Below are 8,831 nucleotides of genomic sequence, written 5' to 3'. Positions count from 1 at the left end.
TTTTTTAAATAAGCACTTATTGAAAAAATAAATACTTTTAGGGGAAAAATAAGCTTGGCCAAACAGGCTATTAATCTAAGATGAAACAGACATAGAAGAGAGAGTGAAAGAGAGGGGGATTGAGATTGAGAATATAGAAACATAGAGCCTATTTGGATTGGCTTATTTTAGGTGCTTTTAAGCACTTTTGTAGTGTTTGAATAAAATAAAAAAAATGCCTAATGACAAAAATAAGTCAAAAGTCATGAGTTACAATTACTAAGTTATGATTTTTGACTTATAAGTCAAAAGCCATAAACCCATCCAAACAGGCTCATAGCATTTCAATTGAGGGTTAAATGATATTTTTACCCCTGGTTAAAGGACAAGGTTCTAGAATTAGGATGCATATATATATATATATATATATATATATATATATATATATACATACTAGATATACGTAAAAGGCTCGTTTTACAGGCCCAACATTATAATTTTAAATTATATTTGTAGGTGCTCAATTATTTTTCTTAAAATATGTTAATCATTAATATTTCAGCTAAGAATGGTAGAGAATGATAATCACACTTTAAAATAAATTATCTTCTCTATTATTATAAAATTAAATAATAGTAGTAACTTACAACTTGTTTAAGTTGCCACAAATAACATTAAAAGATTATAGTCTGTATTTTGCCTTATTTTTAAAAATATAACTCACACTTTTTATAGGTGACTGTCTAGCTGAGCTACCACTGGCCTGGAACGGCTACGGATGGACTAGAATGGGAAAGGCCTCTGGAATGGGAGCGGCCTCATTTGCCTCATCTACCAGATGGTGTCCTCCATCACCAGGTCCTCTAGCAGCACCGCGTCCTCCTCCTCGTGCCGCCTGATACTCACCCTCTGGAACAGGATCATACATGCGCCTAAACCCTCCTGCCTGCCGGACACCGTCCTTGGATATCCGTACCATCTCTGCCGCAACCCCCGCAACCCCGGGGTAAGACATACGCTTTAACCCCAATATCCTGCCTGTCAGATATCGTCCTCGGATATCCGTACCATCTCCGCCACAAGCCCCGCAACCCCGGGGTAAGACATATGCTCTAACCCTAATATGCGTAATCGCTGTACGACCACCAGCTGCATTTGTGTTCAATAGTAAAAAAATAGTTATTTTTAAAACATAATAATTAATACAATTAAATAAATCTAAATACGATAAACTTACCAACGCCTCGACCCTTCGGCGGAGAATTACACTGTTTATACATGGTCAAAATTATTTTTTGTGTATAGATAGTAGATGTTAAAGTGCAAGACGGGGGGGGGGGGGGGGGGGATTGTTAAAAATTTTCGATCTGTTAGTCGACTAGGTTAAACCAGTAGTCGACTACTTACTCAGTGAATGCTAAGGTAAAGTGCAGAAAATAAATGACACACGTATTTTATACTGGTTCAGATTCAATGTGAATCCTAGTCCAGTCCCCTTGGGTTGCAAGAGTGTTCTCTGCAGCTCTTTTATAAGGTTTGGTACAATGGAGGTTTTGAATGAAGTTCCTACGTCTACACTCAAAACACTCTTATTCTTTTTGATACAAAGCCTCACAAACTGTAACTCTCCTTTCTTTTTTATTACATTATAAATCACTCAAACTAACAATGTTTGTTTAAAAGTAAAGCAGAGCAATGGAGGGAATGAGACTGTTGCATAAGTCTTGTGTTTGTGAAGCAGCTCTTTTATAGCGTTTTAGGCTCTTCACGCAGAGAGATCAACCCAAGGGATTTGATCCTTGAAAATGGAATTAACGATCCTATTTCCAAGAATAAGACTGAGCTTTTGCTGCTTTCCTTGTGCGTCGAGGCTGCATCAAGATTATTACACTTCATGAGATATGCCTTTTAATGTTGGAGATGGCCTTTCCTTCTTTGAAACGATTTGATGTTGCTGGAATATTTCTTCTTTACTGTTGCAGATATCTTTTCCTTTCTTGAATGATTTTGTACTGCTGTTAGCAACGTTAGGGCTGAGAAGTCATTACTCGAGTGAGCCCAACTCCTTGGAGCTGTTCTGTGGGCTTCCATCTTGTTGGGGCTGTTTTGTGGGCTCACATATATTCCTTGTGCGATTTAATTACTGTACCTGTACAAGTAAAATTGTCATCATAAAAACTTGACACTAACAAGATGTTGAACCCACTTAGACTTCTTCGTGTGTTTACTTCTTTATATTTTGAACCCCCTTATCACAAATCCTAGTTCCGCCACTGTTTCTAGCCAGCAAAAGTGATATTTAATTCAATTGTTATGCTTTTGTTTGAATCCCGGAAGAACTTAAAATCTGGTTCTGTCCCCTTCTAGACTAAGATAATAGAATGCTTCATTTGATTATGGTTCAAGTGCCTGGAGCTTTTAGGAAGCGGTTTGTTTATTTAAAATGTCCATTTCTTGTGAAGGTTTCCTTTGTATTACATGTTATAAAAATTTAGTTTCTTTAGACAAATTACCTTGTTTAAGAACGCGTTTAGAGACCATGCTTGTAAAAATGTTAATTTTTCTCTGCTTTTGTTAAGTTCTATATAAGCATGAAGCACACTTCAATGTGGCCTAACACGTTAAGAGTGATGTGTTTGGTTTTCAGTATCCTAGAAATTATGATTTCTTTCAAAACTTATTCTGTTTAAGTATTTTCTTAGCCTTGAAATGATTTGTCAAATGCGGTTTAATATGTTATGTGATCATCTTACAGTGGTTCAAGGTTATATACATATTTTTCTTTCAGTTCAAACCCAGGATCTGAGATACATGTTTTTAGTCTACTGTTAAGAATGCGGTATATGTTTCGGTATTTCATGTGCTAGAAATCCTGATCTAATACTTATTACTCCCTCTGTCCCAAAAAGATTGTCCTCCTTTTCTTTTTAGTCCGTCTCAAAAAGATTGTCTCCTTTTTATATTTAGAAACAATTTAATTTTATGAGATGATTTACAGCCACACAAATATCTAAGACTTGTTTTGGACCACATATTTCAAAAGTCTTCCTTTATTTCTTAAACTTTGTGTCAAATCAAAAGAGGACAATCTTTTTGGGACGGAGGGAGTATATGTTTATGAATTGTGTCAAGGTATTTTGTTTATGCTCGAACACTCTGCTATTGGCACCATCTTATTAAGTTCATGACTTTCGTTCAGAAAATATAGGAGTTGGTCTCTCTAAAACTGTGCAGTTGCTTTAAAGTAGGACATGTTGGGATTAGGATTTTGTATGCACTTTATGGAATGTGCTCTTTCTTGAATAATAAAATGTTCTGTGAATTTTGAATGCATAGGATACTTTCTGTTAGTTTATTTCCCTTGTTTCACATAGGAAACACGCTTTAGATTTATGCTAGTACAATCGAGTTAAATTTCCTTTCCTGATAGAGTACATTTATTAGGATCGTAAGCAAAGAGCAATATTATTTTTGAAACTCTGTATCCATTAGCTGTGTTTGGGATAATATCTATACTTCTAAAACTACTTTATTTTTCGTATTTTTATTAAAGAGTATTTTCTTCATGTTTCAGTTAAAAGAGTACTTTCTTTTTGTTTCCTTGTACATCTATCTTTTCATGTGATAAAGGATAAATGTAATGAGAAATGGATCTCCTAGATTCTTTATTGTGAAATTAACATGTTACGGGTTTGTGCAGATTTATGTATATCTGGTGTTGCTAGTAATCTTTAGTTGGTCATAATCCCGTGTTAAAAAATATTTCCCTTTAAATTATGAAACATATATTGCAGTTCACTTATCTTATTCATTTTCCTTCCTTTTAATTTATTGAGCATGAACAAATTTGGGAGCATTTGGAGTTGTGCCGTGACTCCATTTTCTGCCCCGAATTAGAAGAGCACGAGCAGCCGCATTTTCGGCTAGAGTCTAGCAACCCCATTTGCATCAAAGCGTCCACGTCCCTCGTCCTCTCTTTAAATTTTATATCTTTTGTATTGATAAGTGATATGCTGATTGACTAACGTTTTTATGGGTTTGTATTCATAGTATTCTGTTTCTAGCTTGTTAGTAAACTCGTGAATAATGCCCGAGAATGATTGTAAGTGTAATCGATTGCCCCTTTCCCTTAGGTATCAATCTTGGCTTAGAATAATAGGTTTCACTAATCGTTTAAACAATTGTCTTTAGCATGCTTCCAGGCTTCTGGCATGCTTCAGATAAATTTTCACAAAGAAAAATTGTAGTCTCTTTTACAAAGCAGCTCTTTTTTTAAGTCTCATTCTTGAAGTCACAATGGATTTTATAGAAGAGGGAACAAATCCGGTTCCTATTAGTATACTTGTTCATATTCACGTTTTCCTTTTTTACAGTCTGTAACCCAGGAAAATAAGTTTAAAAGTGCAGATGACATTGATTTATTTTGGAAAATAAGTGCAGAAATGAATTGCATCAAAAAAATGATTTTTTGGAAGCCCCGAAGCTGAAGCATGTTGTTAGACCTCATTTTGTTTCTGATACTAACATGAAACCTTTTTTTTTTGCACGGATTTCCCTTCATTTGGGGTGGTCTTTAATTTTTGGCCTTCAAATTGGTGGTCTTTAAGTTTTGTCCTTCGCCTAATACCCCGAGGTTGTGCGTTCGAACCCTAGCTCAGTTAAAAAAAATAAAAATCGTAAGGCAGAATTTTGCAAATCTGCTCATGCAAGGCAGAATTTGGGCCTTAAGGCAGAATTTTGTAAATTCTATTCATGTTCAAATTTTGCCTTAAATGCCCAAATTTTGTCTTAAGGCAGAATTTGCAGCGAAATTCTGCCTGAAGGGCAAAGTTAAAGACCACAAATTTGAGAGGTAAAAATTAAAGACCTCCCCCAGCTAAGGACAATCCTGCAAATTGCCCACATGAAACATGCCCCAATTCTTTAAGTTTAATACAAGAAAATCATATTAGGGCCCAAGTATAGTGACTCAAGCTATTTTACAAGAGCTACAAGGTACATACTCCATTTTCATACATACATACATACATACATGTATACATGTATGTATATATGTATATTGTACGTAAAATAGTATAAGGTGTAGAGTAAGAGGATGTGTGTGTGTACATTACCATCGTATCATTGATAACTTTTTTAAAATTATATATTATATACGATCTCTACATATGATACATATGTCGCATATACATGCTATTTTCTCATAAAAAATGTACATCCTCTTACTCTACACCTTATACGATTTTATGTACAATATACATCACATACATTTTTCTCATGCATACATTATCGTCAACTACCTCTTTTATAAATATGCATTTACTCGTAGCTATAACAGCTTTTTAAAAACCATTTTTTTTACATTTTACTTTAGGAAGTAGTCTCTTTTCGTGTTTCTTTAAAAATAGGTAATAACAATAAGTAATCCCGCTCTAGTGTTAGTTAAACTAAGTTTAAGGACTGTCTTCGGATAGGCTCAGTGGGTGCTTAAAACCTTCCCCTCGAGCCCCTCGGGGTAAATAAAACCCTTATCTCGAATCTCATATGTTTCAAAGACTAAAAACGGAGTTTACATTTTTACAAATGGTTTCCTAATATTTCCTAAAATTAGGTGGCGATTCTGAATATGTTCAAAACCAGAGGCAACATAGTCATAAGTTGTGAAATAGTTTTAATCCGTTAAAAATACGGCATAATAAGGAGTAGAGGCTTAAACCTAAGTTATGACTTGGGATTTTGAGGATTTAGTGTGGTTCCTATTACTTGGTGATTATGTTCGGTTGCTTGTCTCTCTACTCGTAAATTTCAGTCTTTCATCGTCTCACTTTAGTTCTATCGATTGGATTGGTTATTATACTTGGGTTGCGGGCGTTCGAAGGAATTGAGGGGAATTTGACAGACTTGGGGTTTAGAATCTTCACCATAAGTTGATTCGGCTATTGATTATGTGTGTATTTAGTGGATATTTTATGCATGTCTGCCTATCTTCGTTGATTTTGTACTTGTATACGTGAACTAATCTTAGTCGGCTTATGATACTTACCAGTACGTGTGGTGTACTGATACTACCTTGTTGCATTCTTTTCTGAGTGCAGAGTTTGAGTTTGGTTCATCTTCGAGACCCCATACCCAACCTTGAGGCTATATGTTGCTGTCATTCTAAGGGTGAGCCACTTTCCTGCCATGCGGTCCGGGAGTTCATCCTGCTTGTCTATCTTTCATTAGACATGGCTATTGTGATTTAGACTTTGTATTTATTCTTAGACACATTTGGATAGGTCGTTCTTGTACGGTGACTTCACTTTCTGGGGTTGTATTGACTTAGTATCTTTCGCACTTATTTATATGATATGACATAGACTTATTATGTATTCATCTTGGTAATTGTGTTAATTGAATTGTTTAAGAAATGAATTGAGCGGATGGTTCGCCTACCTAGGGGAAAGTGTAGGTGCCATCACGACTTGTGATTTGGGTCGTGACAGTAGCAAGATAGCATTAGTACAAACAACACGTACTGAGTAAGCATTATAGGCCGACTAAGATTAGTTCACGCATATAAGCATAAAATCAACAAGATAAGCAGAAAAGCACATAATATCCAAACCAAGGTCACAAAATATCACATAACCGAATCACAACCTAAGGTGAAGCTTCTAATCCACAAGTTTGTCAAGTCTCAATAACTCTCGAACCAACACAATACCATCACAACAAATCAGTGGAATGAAATGCAGTGGCCAATGCAAGTAATCTGTACACACATGCTCCGGGCGGAGAGTTATCGAAGCTTCGACAGTCATGACCGAGGGGGGTGGGGGGGCCCATGGTGTCACGCCCCGAACCTGGGCCTGGACGTAACACGGCACCCGGTGCCTGACTGCATGTGACCGAGCGAACCAACTGGCTGCTGAATCAACATGTGATACCAAAACATAACTAATTTATAGAATAAAACTAACACATGCTGATCAACTGAAAGTCTCACTGAAATATCATAATGCGGAAATACTTAAGCAATCTGAACATATATGAAATTAGCCAACATGGCTAAACCAAACAACTGAACGACTGCCAACAAGGCTAACATAATAAATATCTGACTGTCTGAACTGTGTCTATGAAGCCTCTAAGAGTACTGAATAATAGAGCTGTCTATAAACTGAAATAACTGGATAGCTGACAACGCCCCGAATGAATGTGGGGCTCACCAATAGCTGATATGTGCACTCCTAATTAGCTGAGTCGTCAACCTGTGTATCGTTACCTGCATCGCGAGATGCAGGTCCCCAAGCAATAAAAAGGGACATCAGTACATTTGAATTGTACTGGTATGTAAAGCAACTGAAGCAATAAAATACTGGAACTGAAACTGAAACTGAAACTGAACTAAACAGGAAAGTAAGAAGCTGAAGTACTCCCTGTTCTGGATGAAGAATCACCTGTAAAACTGTAATTATAACTGTGGCCTCGGGCCCAAATAATGTGCACAAAAACTGTGGCCTCTGGCCCAAGCAATACGTATGCATAAACTGTGGCCTAGGGCCCAAAAGTACAGATACAGGTGTTCAACATTAACAATTCACAAAACTGAGACTGGCTATATCTGATAGCATGATAACTGTTTCTGATTATGGGACTCTTGTAAATAACTGGCTATACACTGACTGAGACTCATGTGATAATAATGCATAAGTCTACAAAGATTACGTGTTGAGTTCATGATGTTCAAAGTGACAACCATGAACGAATTTTGTAACTGCAACCTTAGAAGATAACAGTTCTATATCATATCATGAAACTAGGGCTAAACTATATTCTGAGTCAAATTGCTAACAAGTATGAAGAATGAGGCGTAGGGAGAATTATGAACATTCCCTAACGTAGATAGTTAGCCTCACATACCTTAATTCCAGCCTTTGAGCGTAATACAATGTTCGTCACCCCTTTCAACTTTGATCTATAGCAATACAAGTCAAAGGGATTCTATATTAGCAATAATATTCATGATTTGGTCATCTAAGCATTTTATCAAACACTTAGTGGGCATAAAGCTTCACAATCTCCATTAATGGTGTTTCTTCACCCAATTCCCATTCTATTACTTCTGGGTGATTCTACAATCTCAATTAGGTGTAATAACGTCATTCTTCATCACCCACATGAATACAACAATCCCAAATCAACAATCCAAAACTCTAGCATAATTCATATAATTTCCTTTATCAAACCCATTTGTTATTCTCCCAAGAATTCATCAATTCTCAACTATAAATGATTTGAGAGTAGGAATATTACCTTTTGTGAGCATCCACCACGAAATCAACTTCCAAAGTTTGATTTGTAGCTTAGAACGACGGCAAGAACTTGTACTACACTTTATCCTTCACGAGCCTTGGGATTTGAGGCCTTCAACTTGTTGGATCCTCTCCTTTCTCTCTCTAACTATCCTTTCTCTCTCTCTAAAATCTGAAAATATGAGGGAAGGAGGCTGCTAGGGTTGGACATTTCCCTTAAATATTAAGTGGAAATGGGTCTGACCCAACTTGAGTTCGGGTTGGACCAAGTCCACTGTCCAGCATGACCTTTCTGTCTTAAAACGTTCATATCGTCCTAACCAGATGTCTCCTCGTGGCCCATAATATACCGTTGGAAAGCTATTTCAATTATCTACAACTTTCATGTTATACATTTTTCCAAATTCCCAACTTATAATAGGGTTATGGCCTCCCGAATTTAGATCAGCCGAAAACGTACTTCCAATCGACGGCTCATTCGACGTTTCGTCGATCAGATCGACGAAACGTCGATCTCCTCCGTTGAATTGGCCAAATTTCCAGTGAACAATGCAC

At 36.6% G+C, this 8,831-nt stretch overlaps 1 long non-coding RNA gene across 1 annotated transcript; it reads right to left on the bottom strand.

The window, feature by feature from the left end:
• Window positions 1-6,952: 6,952 nt before the first annotated feature.
• LOC132623260 (uncharacterized) lies at window positions 6,953-8,447 on the bottom strand. Its single transcript, XR_009576182.1, has 3 exons — window positions 8,278-8,447; window positions 7,885-7,939; window positions 6,953-7,246 (listed from the first exon to the last, which is right to left on the bottom strand). It is a non-coding gene; the product is annotated as an uncharacterized LOC132623260 (long non-coding RNA).
• Between the last annotated feature and the right edge of the window lie 384 nt (window positions 8,448-8,831).

The sequence above is a fragment of the Lycium barbarum genome, chromosome 12 (assembly GCF_019175385.1).
Source record: "Lycium barbarum isolate Lr01 chromosome 12, ASM1917538v2, whole genome shotgun sequence".
Classification (NCBI taxonomy): domain Eukaryota; kingdom Viridiplantae; phylum Streptophyta; class Magnoliopsida; order Solanales; family Solanaceae; genus Lycium; species Lycium barbarum.
This window is presented reverse-complemented; position numbering and strand designations above follow the sequence as displayed.